At 43.9% G+C, this 17779-nt stretch overlaps 1 protein-coding gene across 3 annotated transcripts in view; it reads right to left on the bottom strand.

Moving 5' to 3' along the window:
* LOC126267249 (uncharacterized) overlaps positions 1-17779 on the bottom strand; it is a 698963-nt gene that overhangs the window by 587080 nt on the left and 94104 nt on the right. The window lies entirely within an intron of this gene.

The following is a 17779-nucleotide window of genomic DNA, read 5'->3' as shown; positions in this document are numbered from 1 at the left end:
ATCAGTTTATTATAAGTTTCGGGCAATTCATTTCTTATACTTTTTTTACAAGCTTTCATTTGATATTACAAAGTTTCTATTTGTTTACAATTTTGTTTGGGTGTTGATAAATGTGTCAAATATACTGAGTTTCGCAGATACGCAAAGTAACAAAACATTATTTTTCGTAAAAAAAGTGTGGAATGAAGGCTTACGCACTAAGACCCAAAACTTCTCCAAAGACAAAATTTTTTGTTAAGATTGCTTTCGTTATTTTGAATTTATGTGGCCTCGTAACGAAATGTAGTTTAATTAAATCAAGCGCTGCTGCCGGAACGCCAGAAAGGTTTTTGTGTGTAGTATAACCTAGTACGAAAGTGAAACGTAGATAAGACGCGTTTTAGACAAGAAGGAACAGAAATTTTTCAAATCAGATGCTATACTTTTGGTTGGAGCATAAGTTCGTAGCGCTTTTTCTATAAGATGCACGTAACAGAGAGCTTGGTCATAAATAATATATTCTCTTTCATTATTTACATCAGTCTGGCAACGCTGGGGTAACTTTTAGATTCCGCGACTGTAGCAATCACGTGGTTGTTCGTAGCGCTATTTCATCCGGAAAGAACTTCCATGATGGTCCGTCGATAGAGGGCGGAAAAGGTGACACTCCGATGGCTCAATATCAGGTGAATAAGATGAGTGCAGAATGAATTCCCAGTCCAACACCTCATAGTGTTTTTTTGTCAGTCTAGCAGAATGCGGGCAGGCGTTATCGTGGGGTAGCACCATTTCACGCAGTCTTCCTGGTCATTGTTCTTGGATTGTGCCAGCAAAATGTCTCAGCTGTTCGCAATGAACGTTAGTAGTGATGGTTACACCGCAGAGAAGCAATTCGTAGTAAACCACAAAGTCGCTGTTCCACCAAATACATAACATTATCTTTTCAGAATGCGAACAGGTCTTTGTACTGGGAGTGGCTACTTTGTTTGGGCTCAACCATTCCTTTCTTTTCCTTACATTAGCCTATACGAATCGATTTCTGGTCACCGTTAACGAAAGGGGATAGGAATGTCGGTGTTGTTCCTGAGCCAATTGATGAGTAGCAAGCACAGAAGCAGAGACGCACATATAGCCATCCGCTGACTTTCGTGGTTTTGGCTTAGAACTTGCGGTACCCATACACGCGTTTTTTGAACCTCCCCCATTCCATGCAAATGCGCACAATCGCATTTGCCGTCACCCCTCTACTGAACTCAAACAGAAAAAAATGGCTCTGAGCACTATGGGACTCAACTGCTGTGGTCATCAGTCCCCTAGAACTTAGAACTACTTAAACCTAACTAACCTAAGGACATGACACATATCCATGCCCGAGGCAAGATTCGAACCTGCGACCGTAGCTCAAACAGAAAGATATGTCGAAATGTTCCGACTTTTTACACTTGTCACTCCATTTTCTAGCGTCCACACTTCCACCCACTACTTCCAAATGACAAAATGACAATATGTAAACTCAAATAACAATTACCTACAAATAAAAATGATAATCGATCAATAAACCCACAGCAACCGGAATACCAACATGCAAAACAAAAACGCTAGGAACATATTCACCAATCAATTAGAATGTTGAAGATTAGGTGAGTAGATCAAATAACTAATGAGGACATACTGCACTAAACAGAGATGTACAGGGGAATATTTTCCACCGCGTACAAACTCTAGGGATTTATCGATGAGAGGATACGGAACAGAAAATGTCTAATGAATTTATGCCCGGAAAACTTGGTTTCGATGCTAGAGACCATTTACTCCATCATACTTTGTTAGAGACTGCGGTGTAATACACGGTGTCCCATGCAGCCACGGTTACAGTACCGTATGTAGGTTTTCCTCCTAGAGGCTGGTGTTGTCCCTCATACGCCATGCCCTAGCGACCTCTCCTGCCATAGTAATTGGTAATGTTGTGTCCGATTCACTTCTCTTGCGGACTGGTTCAAATGGCTCTGAGCACTATGGGACTTGACATCTATGGTCATCAGTGCCCTAGAACTTAGAACTACTTAAACCTAACTAACCTAAGGACATCACACAACACCCAGCCATCACGAAGCAGAGAAAATCCCTGATCCCGCCGGGAATCGAACCCGGGAACCCGGGCGTGGGAAGCGAGAGCGCTACCGCACGACCACGAGATGCGGGCTCTTGCGGACTCACCTTGTAGTAGATGTGATACATAGTTGTACACAGAGGTTCCGTATTGAATCGAGAGCTTGCCGACATGGTGTTTACTTACTGAAAGGCCAATGAAGTAGAAAACATCTTTCTTGTGAAACACAACTAGCTCTTTCCTCGCATGATGTGTTGAGTGCTATTGACAAGGTATTTCAGATTGATTTCGTATGTCTGGATTTCCGGAAGGCTTTTGACACTGTGCCATACAAGCGGCTTGTAGTAACGTTGCTTGCTTCTGAAATATCATCTCATTTATGTGGCTGGATTTGTGATTACCTGTCAGAGAGGCCACAGTTCGTAGGAAGTGACGTAAAGTCATCGAGTAAATCAGAAGTTATTTCTGGCGTTCCCCAAGGTAGTGTTATAGGCCCTTTGCTGTTCCTTATCTATATAAACGATTTGGGAGACAATCTGAGCAGCCCTCTTAGGCTGTTTGCAGATGACGCTGTGGTTTATCGAATAATAAAGTCATAAGAAGATTAAAACAAATTGCAAAATGGCTCTGAGCACTATGGGACTCAACTGCTATGGTCATAAGTCCCCTAGAACTTAGAACTACCTAAACCTAACTAATCTAAGGACATCACACACATCCATGCCCGAGGCAGAATTCGAACCTGCCACCGTAGCAGTCGCGCGGTTCCGGACTGAGCGACTAGAGCCGCTAGACCACCGCGGCCGGCAAAACAAATTGCAGAACGATTTAGAAAAGATATCTGTATGGTGCGAAAATTGGTAATTGACCTTAAATAACGAAAAGTGTGAAGTTATCTACATGAGTGCTAAAAGGAATCCGTTAAACTTCGGTTACACGATAAATCAGTCAAATCTAAAGGTCGTAAATTCAACTACATACCTAGGAATTACATTACGAACAACTTAAATTGGAAGGAACACAAAGAAAATGTTGTGGGGAAGGCTTACCAAAGACTGCGTTTTACTGGCAGGACCCTCAGAATATGTAACAGATCTACTAAGGAGACTGCCTACACTACACTCGTCCGTCCTGTTTCAGAATACTGCTGCGTGGTGAGGGATTGTTACCAGGAGTACATCGAAAAAGTTAAATGAAGGGCAGTACGTTTTGTATTATCGCGAAATAGGGGAAAGAGTGTCACTGAAATGATACAGGATTTGGAGTGGACCTCATTAAAACAAAGGCGTTTTTCGTTGAGGCGGAATCTTCTCACGAAATTCCAAGCAGCAACTTTCTCCTCCCAATGCGAAAATATTTTGTTGACACCGACCTACGTAGGGAGAAACGATGAGCATGATAAAATAAGGGGAATCAGAGCTCGCACGGAAAGATATACGTGTTCGTTCTTTCCGCTTGCAATACGAGATGGGAATAATAGACAATTTTGAAAGTGGTTCGCTTTTGCAGAATATCCATGTAGATGTAGAAATGGCAACAAGCGGCGGGCAGTAAGGTTGTATCAGGAGCCCCTTCTCTACCGACAACCACCACAGCATTCAATGTTTGCCACAGTGTTTCACCGTTTGTCTGAGACAGGGTCGTTTCAGGACGCAGGAAATCATGAAGGACGTACCTGAAATGTTCGGACACCCGATACGGAGGAAAAAGTGATTAACACTGAGGAAGGCGACCGCCTTGTCATTACCAGGCAGTCGGCCTGCCAGTACAGAGTAAGACAGACGATTGTGTGGAACATCCTCCATGGCAGTTGTTATTACCCTTATCATTTACAGTGTGTGCAGGGCTTACTAACGACAGATTTGACATTTATGGAACAGTTCTGTCACCGGTTCTTCACTAGACAATCAAGATTTCGTGATTAGTGTCATCCATCATATTCAAAGATGAGGCCACCTTTACGCGGAGCGGTTTCTTCAACTTCCGTAACAGTCATCTGTGGGGTACTATGGAGAACCCCCGTGGTATGGTGACAGCGAATCAGCATCGGTGCAGCCGGAGTGTGTTGGCTGTGATGGCTGTGATAATTGGTGACCTCATTTTGGGGCTAGTCTACCTTCCACGTCGCCCAACAGGCGGAACTATCGGCGTTTCTTCCGGGGGATTTTGTCTCCCCTGTTGGAAGAAGCGTCATTGATGATTCGAAGGGTTACGTGGCTGCTACAAGATGGTGCTCCAGCCCACTTCGACGTTAATGTCCGGAAGCATCTCAGGCCGATAGATCGGACCAGGGGATTGAGGGGGGGTTGTCGTTGTCGTTGCACGTTGCATGGCCCGCTTGTTCACTGGATCTCAACGAGTGTCGTTTCTAGTTATGGGGCCACCTCAAAACTATCGTGTATGCAGAGCCCATTCCAGGTATGGAGACAATGGAGCAGTGTGTTCATGCTGGCTTTGACACTGACCGATGTGAACGTGTGAGACAGAACATGCAACTTGCATGCGTTGAGGCACATGGAAACGATTTTCAACCCATACTGTAACTGTGACTGCTTGGTACAGCGCGTATCGGAAAATAGTCTCTGTAACGATATATGCTCGAATAAATGGTTTCTAGCATGGAAACCGTCATTTCCGGAGATACGTTCATTACACATTTTTTGTTCCGTACCCTCTCATCGATCAATCTCTATAATTTGTGCACAGTAGGAAAAGTCACTCTGTATGGTACAACCTTACTAAAACTATTGTCTGATACTTGGGCGACGATTTTGGTAATGTAGAGAAGTGTGGCAATTGAAGTTGTAGAGGGAGAGGAAGGCTCGAATACAATAGATTTAAATTAATGTAGGTTGCACTAGTTATGCAGAGTTGAAAAGGCTTGGACAGGATAAGCTAACTTGGTGAGTTGCATCAAAACAGTCTTCGGAATGAAGACCACAACAAAAACAACATCAGTTTGGCCTCTCTGTACACATAGCATAGTATTGACTGGATCGACTAAACTCTATACAATGATATATTTATCCGTTTTCACTGATTTCACTAACGTCAAGTTGGTGCATACTCTCGCAACACCATATACCAGGTTTCGATTGTGCTGATGTGACCACGATGGAGCACCACACACTACAAATTGCTCCCACTTCCAATTTTCCGGAAGGACAGCCATCTAGCTCGCAGGGCTGCCGTTCCTGGTGGCCGCGGCTAGTTGGCGCAGGCAGAGAATTATATTAAAATCTCATTCCGCGGCCAGCGTGTTCGCACAGCGACTGTGCTGGTGTATGCTAGTAATGGGGCCGCACGCATCCTGCCGCATATTTTAATGCCGGCAGCGAGCTGTGGTAACAGGTGAGCCGACACTTGCTACAGGAAGCACGAGCTGGGCGCCCTACATCCGCATTTCCGAACCACGCCTGGCAGGGCTAAATGTCGTTGCTTCCGGAAAAGACGGCAGCTGGATTGCGCATAGTGATGTGACGGTTTATTGGAAGCTGGCTGGCAATAACACTCGCAATATGATTCCGCCTTTTTCCGAAGCTTTATTTGAAAACGTCCCGCCAGTATCGACCGTGATACAGCTCTGATTTCAGCAGAGAGCAACTGAATTCCCTAAAGATTTCTGAAATGAAAACAACTATTCCACGTTCAGAGTCTTAATTCCCGTCGTGCAGCCGTAATGACGCCGGACACCGTTGCACTTGAATCACCTGAGTACAAATGACAGCTACGCCAATGCACTACTCTTTTATACCTCGTGCATTCGATACTATCGCCATATTGCTATCCCATGACTTTTGTGACCTCAGATGCCATTTTTCACAGGCAGAACAGCTGTCGTTTTCTTTAAACTAGGTCATGTATAAATTTATGGTGTTTCTTTGTTTGATCAAATCTAAAACTACGTTATACGTTTACTCTAAGTCACAGTAAACAATATTTCACCACTATAAAACTCCCTACTCTATAGCGTAAACTGACTGAGGGAATGTAATTATTCTGCTAATAAAGTTTAAAATTTAAGAAAATCACTTCTAATTTGAAGCGTGTCAATGAAAAGTGTATCGCCCTGTTGTAAATACACCTACGTCTACGTGATTACTCTTATTCACAATAAAGTGCCTGGCAGAGGGTTCAATGAACCACCTTCAAGCTGTCTCTCTACCGTTCCACTCTCGAACGGCACGCGGGAAAAACGAGCACTTAAATTTTTCTGTCCAAGCCCTGATTTCTCTTATTTTATCGTGATGATCAATTCTCCATATGTAGGTGGGTGCCAACAGAAAGTTTTCACAATCGGAGGAGAAAACTGGTGATTGAAATTTCATGAGAAGATCCCGTCGCAACGAAAAACGCCTTCGTTTTAATGATTGCCACTCCAAATCACGTACCATATCTGTAATACTATCTCCCCTGTTTCGCGATAATACAAAACGAGCTGCCCTTCTTTGTACTTTTTCGATGTCATCCGTTAGTCCCACCTGATGCGGGTCCCACACCGCATAGCAGTACTCCAGAGCAGGGCGGACAAGCGTGGTGTAAGCAGTCTCTTCAGAAGACCTGTTGTACCTTCTAAGTGTTCTGCCAATGAATCGCAGTCTTTGGTTTCGTTCAATGCTTGATTTTTTGCAATCTCTGGCTCACCCAAAGCTACTATTTTAACACTATTGCTTCGACGTTAGTGCCAAGTTACGGCACGTTTGCCATACAGTGTCAGAAGTGAAACGGTGGAGGACATATGAAATTTCTTCAGCTAGCGTGCACTGAATAAGCTGTTGCTATGGTGCACATATTTTCATCACCTCAAACAGAAAGGAAATCAATGAATGAAATTTCCAAACAGATTAAAGAGGTGTAGCTCGCGGGACTCGAATTCGGATCCTTGCCTTTGAAGGGAAATTATCTTACCGAATGAGCTACCCAGGCACGACTCACGAACTGACTCACAGCTTTACCGCTCTATCACATTCCAAACTTCATAGAGCACTGGCCGCCAAAGGCAGCGTTCCGGGATAGTGTTCCGGTACAGCCCACAGGAAGTTAAAAAATAACTGCACGCTCCACTGCAGAGCTGGAGGTTCAGATGGAACCCTTGCTTCCATGCTCAATAATACACAAGTAAATTGCCTGTCCGTTTCGGTAGGTGCGCGTCAACACGGCGGACTGCTATCCGAAGAGGCCGGAGTTCGAAAATCTAACTGGAGGGGGAGTTGAACTTAGTCTCTTCCCCCCCCCCTCCCCCCCCCCCTCCCCCCCGAGCACACATCCAGTGTTCTAAACACTGCACCATCTCGCCCGGGTAAGCTGAAACAATGATTTAAGAGTTGCAATTAAATATCTATGTACCTCTCAACTTAGAAATTGATCTTTTTTCGCACAGGTTGCCTTTTCTGGCGTTTCGCATTTGACTGTCATATCCGAGGCGCGTGACTAAAGTTTCGGAAAACATTTCGGGAATCTCGATACACAAACTTCTGTACGACAAGGGAACGTTGTTCTCGAATCGAACGGCGCAACACGTGGCATACTTTCTCAGAAAAGAAGCGACATTTCTCTCTGGGAAAACTCGCCTGCTTAAACTTGTGACAGATTTTGCCGCGACGTAAATACGTAAGCAACTTCACTGCGAAATTTATAGCTGAAGTTTATAACTTCTCTCCATGGAGTTCTCCCGCGAGAAACGAGTAAAACTTTGTTTCCTATCTTTATTTTGTGTCATAGAGCAGAAAGTTATAGATCATTACTGACTGAACAGTAGGTACGTAGATTATTCTGTATATTTACGATGAAGACCTGACTAAATTTACGATGAAGACGTAACTCAACTGAACATTTACCATAAAAGTAAATATTAGCGATCTTATTCCACATAATGTCGCGGAAGCCACCTAAATTGACTTCAACAAGCAACGTAGATCTGAAAAAATTTACAGGCCCGTGCTATAATCCAAAAAATGGATCAAATGGCTCTAAGCACTATGGGACTCAACATCTGAGGTCACCAGTCCTCTAGACTTAGAACTGCTTAAACGTAACGAACCTAAGGACATCACACGCAGCCATGCCCGAGGCAGGATTCGAACCTGCGACCGTAGCAGCAGCGCGGTTCCAGACTGAAGCGCCTAGAACCGCTCGGCCACAATGTCCAGCCGCTATAACCCAGATCCTCACACGAGTCTACAGTTTTATTAAATAACTACGTCTTTCTTTTTGGTGCATGCATGATACTTAGGGCTCCATGTTTGTGAAGAAAAGAGTTATTCAAATTTTGCATGTACACAGTTATCCATTCTACTGAGGCTACACTATAGTTCAACAGAATTAGAAGCCCGCAGTTGTAATATTACGGATTGTTGAGGCAAGAGTTACTCGGTTTTTACTTTGAACAACTTTCGATATTCTGCTCCAACAAATTTGGAGCAGTTCACATTTGCGTACTGTTTACACAACAGGCGCTGAGAGTATTCTTTAGTATATGAGTTACCTACGCTGCTTCAAATATTTTACTGCCCTTAATGTTTCTTTTTCTAAACGCAGATGAATTACAGGATAACTGCTTGGACCATAAATGAGAGTTTATTGAGTTAGTTAAAGAACTAAGGCTCACAACTATAGCTTATTTTCAAAATATGAATTTTTCCGCTTGCGTTGAGGAGTTGGTTTATTCCGCTGATGGGAAAGGAGAGTCTCCCTCCACATGCAGTGCCCACTTTGCTCGCGGTGTGTGACTGAGTGAAGATGACTGTAGTGGTTGTGACTATAATGTGGTGTTAGGCTTGAAATGTAGATGTATGAGAGAAGGGCGAGGTGCTTGGATTTAATACAGGACAACGGGGCAAAATCTGATGGTTAGGAGCCATAGGACACCACTTCTCAGTGCTCGACAAATATTGCCGATGAAAATTTCTTCCACCAACACGACGCGAACCACGTACCTCAGAGCCGAGCGCCAGCTCACAGCATTGCGTTAGCGACTTCGGCAATGAAGACAGGTTATGCTGTTCGTATGTTACGCTACAAAAAGTAAATAAATAAATCCAGCAACAATGTCAGTTTCTCCGTACAGTGGTACTACAGAATTTTGTTTGATTTTTAATCGCTAGTACATGAAATGAAAATCAAAACTGTATTAGTTTGGTGCATAAGTTCGTAGCGTTTTTGTTTTGCGTGTTGGTATTCCGGTTGTTATAAATTTATTTATTGATTCTACGGCAAGCTGCAAAAGAGAGGGATAGAGAGAACGAGATTTGTAAGTGCGTGTGATAAACCACTTCCCTCTAAAATGTATCCCCTTCATACCTCCTCTTTGTTACCACAGATGTGTCACTGATTCATTTGAACTAAGACTGCAGTACATGCGAAGTGCCTATTTGTCTCCATCGCCCTGAGTGGAACGCATAATTTCTAATTAATGTTCACTAATCTGCAGTCTTTTATAATTGTTGTCCCCTGTACAGAAAACAGCGCGTAGGTCATGAAGACTTTATCTTGAGGCTGTAATAAGCTCTTAGCGAGGAACTGATATGTTATAAATTTCCAATTAGTTTGTTTATACGGGATGCCACTCCCATTTTATTAGCAGAAAACGAGAAACTGTACAGTGATATTCCACTTTGTGAATTTCAAGTAATCTCCAATCTACACACATAAAAACAAATCAATGAACTGCATATTTGCGTTATTACTGTCAAATTGTTCTCAATAACATGTCCACATAACCAGAAATTACTAATAATATGTTTGCTGGTACGGACCGCGGCAGACAACATGTCTGTCCCCCCAGGCCGGCCGATGTGGCTGAGCGGTTGTAGGCGCTTCAGTCTGGATCCCCGTGACCGCTACCGTCGCATGTTCGAATCCTCCCTCGGGCATGGATGTGTGTGATGTCCTTAGGTTAGTTAGGTTTAAGTAGTTCTAAGTTCTAGGGGACTGATGACCTCAGCTGTTGAGTCCGATAGTGCTCAGAGCCATTTGAACCATTTTTTTGTCCTCCGAGACTCCCGAACCAGCTCTGATCTTATAGACGAAGCTCTAATGTTGCAGCCGAAGCATTTCGCCCGCCATCCAAGTTGGGTGCGATCTGAAGTTTCGTCTGCCTTTTCGTTTAGCTATTGTTTTTTATACTGCTGGTAATTATCACTTTGAAATAATGGAATGATAGCCTGCTGTTGACAGATGCTTTTACGTGAAATACAGGTAAAAACGCTGTTTAGTTTTTCTAATATTAATAACAGCAGATTATTAGTTTGGCGCGCAACTTCCGAACGCAGCAACCAATCGTGGAGAAGGACCACAACTTAGGCATTCTTTCTCACGTACCTAGCAAACCTTTTGTCACCGGTACCTCACACCACTTTACGTAATCTTCCCTCAGCTGCCTTCTCAATTGCTCTAAGCAGAACTTCTAGTAGCTGATTATAATGGCTGCAAAGGCAGAAATATTACATTTGTAAATCACTGTTGCTATTTGAGTTTACATATTCTTTTGTAATTTGGATCCGCGCGGTATGAGGTGTCCTGTCACGGTTCGGGCGGCTCTCCCCGTCGGAGGTTCGAGTCCTCCCTCAGGCATGGGTGTGTGTTGTCCTTAGCGTAAGTTAGTTCAAGTTCGATTAAGTAGTGTGAAAGTCTAGGGACCGATGACCTCAGCAGTTTGGTCTCCTAGGAGCTTACCACAAATTTCCAAAAATTTGTAATTTGGTGATAGTCAGCGGAGATGTTGACTCTAGAAATGGAGTCCCAAATAGAGAAATCGGAACACTTCCGACATTTTCTTCTGTTTGAGTTCAACAGAGGGGTGATAGCAGCGGAAGCTTACACTAACATTTGCGCCGTGTATGGGGATAATGTCATTGGACAGATCACGATAAGAAAATGGTTTTCTCGTTTAGAGGAGGGTCGTTTTGATATTAGTGACTCTCTATGTTCTGGAAGACCTTCAGAGTTGGATGAAGATCGTTTAAACGCATTAATCTACAGTGATTCATGTCAGTGTACAAGAGAACTGACAAATGCGATGAAGTGTGATCATTCCACCGATGTGGACACCTGCATGGAACTGGAAGGTTGAAAAATCGGGTGTATGTATGAGTATTGCATGCTTTAAGCCAAAATCAATAAATCAACGGATAGCTATACAGAGTGGTCCATTGATAGTTACCGGGACAAATATCTCACGAAATAAGCATCGAACGAAAAAAACTACAAAGAACGAAACTTGTCTATCTAGAAGGGGGAAACCAGATGGCGCTATGGTTGGCCCGCTAGATGGTACTGCCATAAGTCAAACGGATATCAACTGCGTTTTTTCAAATAGGAACCACCATTTTTTGTACGTAAAGAAATATGAATGTTTTAGTTGGACCTCTTTCTTCGCTTTGTGATAGATGGCGCTGTAATAGTCACAAACGTGTAAATAGTCGACCGTTTACAAATTGCGGAAAAGGTCGATATCGTTTTGATGTATGGCTATTGTGATCAAAATGCCCAACTGGTATGTGCTATTTATGCTGCTCGGTATCCTGGACGACATCATTCAAGTGTCCGGGCCGTTCGCCGGATAGTTACGTTATTTAAGGAAACAGGAAGTGTTTATCCACATGTGAAACGTCTACCACGACCTGCAACAAATGATAATGCCCAAGTAGGTGTTTTAGCTGCTGTCGCGGCTCATCCGCACATCAGTAGCAGACAAACTGCGCGAGAATCGGGAATCTCAACAACTTCGGTGTTGAGAATGCTACATCAACATGGATTGCACCCGTACCATATTTCTATGCACCAGGCAATGCATGGCGACGACTTTACTTTGAACGTTGTGCACAGTTCTGCCACTGGGAACAAGAGAAATTACGGGACGATGGCAAATTTTTTGTACACGTTCTATTTAGCGACGAAGCGTCATTCACCAACAGCGGTAACGTAAACCGGCATAATATGCACTATTGGGCAACGGAAAATCCACGATGGCTGCGACGAACTGAACATCAGCGACTTTGGCGGGTTAATGTATGGTGCGGCATTATGGGAGAAAGGATAATTGGCTCCCATTTTATCGATGGCAATCTAAATGGTGCAATGTATGCTGATTTCCTACGTAATGTTATACCGATGTTACTACAAGATGTTTCACTGCATGACAGAAAGGCGATGTACTTCCAAGATGATGGATGTCCGGCACATAGCTCTCGTATGGTTGAAGCGGTATTGAATAGCATATTTCATAACAGGTGGATTGGTCGCCGAAGCACCATACCATGGCCCGCACGTTCGGCGGATCTGATGTTCCCGGATTTGTTTCTGTGGGAAAAGTTAAAGGATATTTGCTATAGTGATCTACCAACAACGCCTGACAACATGTGTGAGCGTATTGTCAATACATGTGCGAACATTACGGAAGGCGAACAACTCGCTGTTGAGAGGAATGTCGTTACACGTATTGCCAAATGCATTGAGGCTGACGGACATCATTTTGAGCATTTATTGCATTAATGCGGTATTTACAGGTAATCACGCTGTAACAGCATGCGTTCTCAGAAATGATAAGTTCACAGAGGTACATGTATCACATTGGAACAACCGAAATAAAATGTTCAAACGTACCTACGTTCTGTGTTTTAATTTAAAAAAACCTATTACCAACTGTTCGTCTAAAATTGTGAGCCATATGTTTGTGACAATTACAGCGCCATCTATCACAAAGCGAAAAAAGCGGTCAAACCAAAACATTCATATTTCTTTAGGTACTACACGAATACGTAATAAAAATGGAAGATCCTATTTTAAAAAACGAAATTGATATCCGTTTGACCTATGGCAGCGCCATCTAGCGGGCCAACAATTATGCGATCTGGTTTCCCCCTTCAAGCTGGACAAGTTTCGTTCTTTGTAGTTTTTTCGTCTAGGGTTTGCTCGACATCAGTTGGCTCACCGACCGTTGCTATTCTCTGTCGTTACTTGTGACGAGGAATGGTGTCTTCATGCTAACATCAGGATAAGAAAGTAATGGTCGAGCCCAAACAAAGCAGCAACTCCTCTTACATGGACTTGCGCGCACCCACAAAAGATGATGTTCCCTATCTGGTGGAACAGCGACGATGTGATGTACTACGGATTGCTTCCCCAAGGTGTAGCCATCAATGCTGACACTCGTTGCAGAAGTAGTCCAAACACAACTTCCATTAGGACTGCGAGAAGTGACGCAGCTCCACGATAACGCCCGCTCGCATTCTGCTAAACTTGCAAAAAACAATATACAGGAGTTGAGATGGGAAGTCATTCTGCACCCTCTTTGTTCAGCTGATTTTGCGTCCTCAGATTTTCACCTTTTCCGACCACTATCGAACAGTCTTCAAGTACTTCCTTTCCCGATGGAAATGTGCTCCGAACTTGGCTCGGCGAGTTTTTCGCCTCAAAACCACGTCATTTCTACAGTCGCAGTATCGAAAAGTTACCATAGCGTTCGTTCAAAAATGGTGCAAATGGCTCTGAGCACTATGGGCCTTAACATCTGAGGTCATCAGTCCCCTAGAACTTAGAACTACTTAAACCTAACAAACCTAAGGACATCATACATATCCATGCCCGAGGTAGGATTCGAACCTGCGACCGTAGCGGCCGCGCGGTTCCAGGCACTAGCGCCTAGAACCGCTCGGCCACCAAGGCCGGCACAGCGTTGGCAAACTGTTGTAAATAGTGGAAGAGAATACATTATTCATAACTGAAGACTCTGTTATGTGTATGTGCAGCGTGTATTAAACTTATGGAAAAACGGTACGAATCCCAATATGGTGCAGATGTATGGAGGAATTGACAATGCCCCACATAAATCTCGCGAAATGATCACGATTTGAAAATCAGGTAAATTAGAGCTTAACGGTGTTTTCCCGACAATCATTGTTTCCACGCGCCGTTCGGGAATGGAGGGGCAAAGAGGGAAATCACATAGTGATACAGGAAGTACTCTTCGCTACAAACCGTAAGGTGGCTTGAGGAGTGTAGATGTCGATGTAGGAGACTAAATCTGACACTTTGACGGACGTTGGTGCAGATACAGAAGCAGGTAAAAAGTAAAACTTCCTGGCAGATTAAAACTGTGTGCCGGACCTAGACTGGAACTTGGGCCATTTGCCTATCGCGGGCAAGTGCTCTAACATCTGAGCTACCTAAGCACGACTCACGCCCCGTCCTCACAGCTTTACTTCCGCCAGTACCTCGTCTCCTACTTTCCAAACTTCACAGAAGCTTTCCTGCGAACCTTTGCAGAACTAGCACTCCTGGAAGAAAGTAGTCTGTCTTACGAATAGGCGCGGACTATAGTATGATTAAATCTCGTGCTTACAAGTCAGTAATGGAATCAAGTCTGCAGTCAGGGATGTCCAGTGGAGTCTCTAGGGTTTGTAGTTTGTATCAGGGATGTCCAGTGGAGTCTCTAGGGTTTGTAGTTTCTAGTCAGAGAAACAAGGTGGTTCACACATCAAGCGCGGGACGTCACCACAAGAATCGGATTCTCATTCTGGAGGAGGGAGTTCATATCCCCAAACCGTCACACAGATTTCGGTTTTTGGTGGTTTCCCGGCCGGCGGGTGCGGCCGAGCGGTTCTGGGCGCTTCAGTCTGGAACCGCGCGACCGCTACTGTCGCAGATTCGAATCCTGCCTCGGGCATGGATGTGTTTGATGTCCTTAGGTTAGTTACGTTGAAGTAGTTCTATGTTCTATGGAACTGATGACCACAGATATTAAGTCTCATAGTGCTCAGAGCCATTTGATCCATTTTTGGTGACTTCCCAAAATCGTTTGAGAAGAATGGTCATTTGGACGACACGTCGGATTTCCTTCTACCTATCATGTCCGCTCCGAGCATGTGCTCCATGTCTAATGACTTTATCTGCAGGACATTAAGCACCAGTCGTCCTCTCCGCCTTACCTTTTTCTTTCTTTGGAAGGCACGTGAGTAGCAGAGTCTCAGACGAGCAGTGGGCGGTCTGTACGCTTCGCTCCTCGTGGCAGCCAGAGTTCCCTGTTTACGCTGCGCTGTGGGGTCCCGCCTCTTCAGGACGCTGCCTGCCGCTGAGTGAGGGTGAGCTGCGAGGCACGAGCCAATCCGCCACTGCGGACGTCAAGCCAGGCTGGGAGAGCTGCCAAACCCCATCTGCCGGCCGACTGGCAGCTGTTCCGTCTAGCGCCTCATTACCGCGGCTCGTGGGGCCTACCTCCTGAGGACGTATCCGGGCCCACAGACATGACATACTACCATTCTTTTAAATCAAGGCTCCTTTCTTCATTTTTAAATGCAGGATTACTAATGAAACCTATAATTTTCCCCTTCTACCAATAATTATCCCTTCTATGAAAATTAATTGGAACGACTGTGATAAGAATGAGTGTAAAAGAGAAAACCAATCACCATTTTCTATAATTTGTAATGAAAATACTTATTGTGTGGAGTACTCACTGCCTGTGCATTTAAATGTGTTAGTGACAAGATTTCACCTACATGAACGTGTGGTTTCTGTTCTTTCGGACATGTCCAAGAGAACAGATACCAAGCATTCGCATAATTGATATGCCTTAGCTTAGTAATGAACCCATCTTCTTCGGTGCGTATGCGCAAATACGTCCGATCTCCTGTGGGACTTTGGGTAGCAAACACGGTGTCTGAAGGGAAGCAGCCTACTCACGCCATACAAAATTCATATGCTTTCCATTGTGTGCCAGCGTAGTCCGCTGTAACCAGCTATGACGTCATGAATGTTGCGCAATACCTTAAGAGCAAAGTAAATAATCTGAAAAGTTAGTAGCATGTCAGGGGTGATGCTAAAATAATAATGTGTTAAGTTTCAGTTTAATAACTTCAACAGTTTTCTAAATTTGAACGTTTTATGTAAAAATCATCGGCGCAACAGGAAAGAGCTAGAAACTTCAAAATTTATATTCGGATTCCATTTTCGTTGTAATTTTATGGAAACAGCATGCTGGACCTCACAAAGTAATATTTTGATTGAAATTCATCATTTTCTGTTTTTGTGTCCTAAGAGTACGGAAGCAAGATAGATTAAGTAAGTGATTAGATAAAGCTAGGATGGAGATACCCTATAATAACAAAGATGTGAGAAGTTTCAAAGAGGTAGCTATAAAATTATAGCTGTAGCGTCTCTCCAAAGGGCAAGTTCAGAGCTCATCTACTGTGTGCAGTACAACTAAAATAATTCTCGCGCCAAAAGTATTTAACCTAGCCAAATTAAAATTTTATTATAGATACTTACCTGTGTGGCGATTGCACAATTAAATCGAGAGCTTCATTGACCTTCAGCGAATGAAGCAATTAATTATTTATTAACTTGAAGTGGTGTTTTGCTAGCCCAACGGCTAATCAGTAAGGCAAATGTTGGCTGCGCCTTCGGCGGTCCGCACCGCGGCTATATAAATAAGAGCGTGCGAGCTACAGTAAAGCCCCAGTTCTCTGATAGATCCGTATCAGTGCGCACTCCGTGTCGGAAGCCACGTCGCTTTTGTGCAGCTGCAAGGAACGGCCTTGGATGCCGTATTACGTAACTCGGTATTCACGTAACAATGAATCTGGATTGGAGTAAAGTGTTAACTATGGAACGACTCCAATGATTTAGTCTCAGTCTCCGTGTGACGTATTTTCACGTGTCGCTGTAGGACAGACTTTCTACCATTACTAGCGTGGCGTTTGATGGGCATTTACATCAAATTTTGGCGAGCATTCACTTTGAACATTTACATCGATAACGATTATTGAACAGTTTCGTTATCTATGGATAATACGATATGCGCAATAGGCGCTGAACAGCTCCGATAGTACAATAGCTGATATGGGTTATCATTTGTCTGGAATTTTAAGCTTTATCGTTTTCAGAATATAGTGAAAACTGTCATAAACCGCATTTTCTATGAATCCCAGACAGCATTCTAAATCCTCAGAGTAATGAACTTCAATAATCAATAACTTAAATTCTCCATCAGAGTGGGCACAGTGAACTCTAATTACAAATGGCTCTGAGCACTATGGGACCTAACATCTATGGTCATCAGTCCCCTAGAACTTAGAACTACTTAAATATAACTAACCTAAGGGCATCACACAACACCCAGTTATCACGAGGCAGAGAAAATCCCTGACCTCGCCGGGAATCGAACCCGGGAACCCGGGCGCGGTAAGCGAGAACGCTACCGCACGACCAGGAGCTGCGGACGGATTCTAATTACAGGCACCACGTTTTTACTAATCACTTTCTGGTTGCCGACATTGTAGTCAGAGATCCCGTGTTGAGAATGGCAACATACAAATAATAGAAATAATAAATTTACGACGCGCCGCCCCACAACTCAATGGACAGGGACTGCGGATAGGTAGCGCTCGGTGGGAATGTGAATCAGCAGTGAGGCATGCCGAGGTAGCCCGCAGGTTGCGATCATGCTGTGTCCGGGGTGGCACAGTGGTTAATGCATCTGATGGTAAGCAGGAGATCCCGGGTTCGAGTCTCAGTCCGGTAGACATATTTCACTCGTCGCCACTGATTCCGTATAATGTCCCACTGCAGCTGACAGTAGCGACCCCCTTCACTTTACAGGTACGATTTCACCTAGCAAGACTTTTTGAGACGCGTTTAAAGCATATGGAAGTGCGAACTGCAACATTCGTTTGGAAAAACTTGAAAGTCTTT

Source organism: Schistocerca gregaria, chromosome 4, assembly GCF_023897955.1.
Source record: "Schistocerca gregaria isolate iqSchGreg1 chromosome 4, iqSchGreg1.2, whole genome shotgun sequence".
In the NCBI taxonomy this organism is placed as follows: domain Eukaryota; kingdom Metazoa; phylum Arthropoda; class Insecta; order Orthoptera; family Acrididae; genus Schistocerca; species Schistocerca gregaria.
The sequence above is the reverse complement of the archived record's forward strand: the minus strand, read 5'-3'. Positions and strand labels throughout refer to the sequence as shown.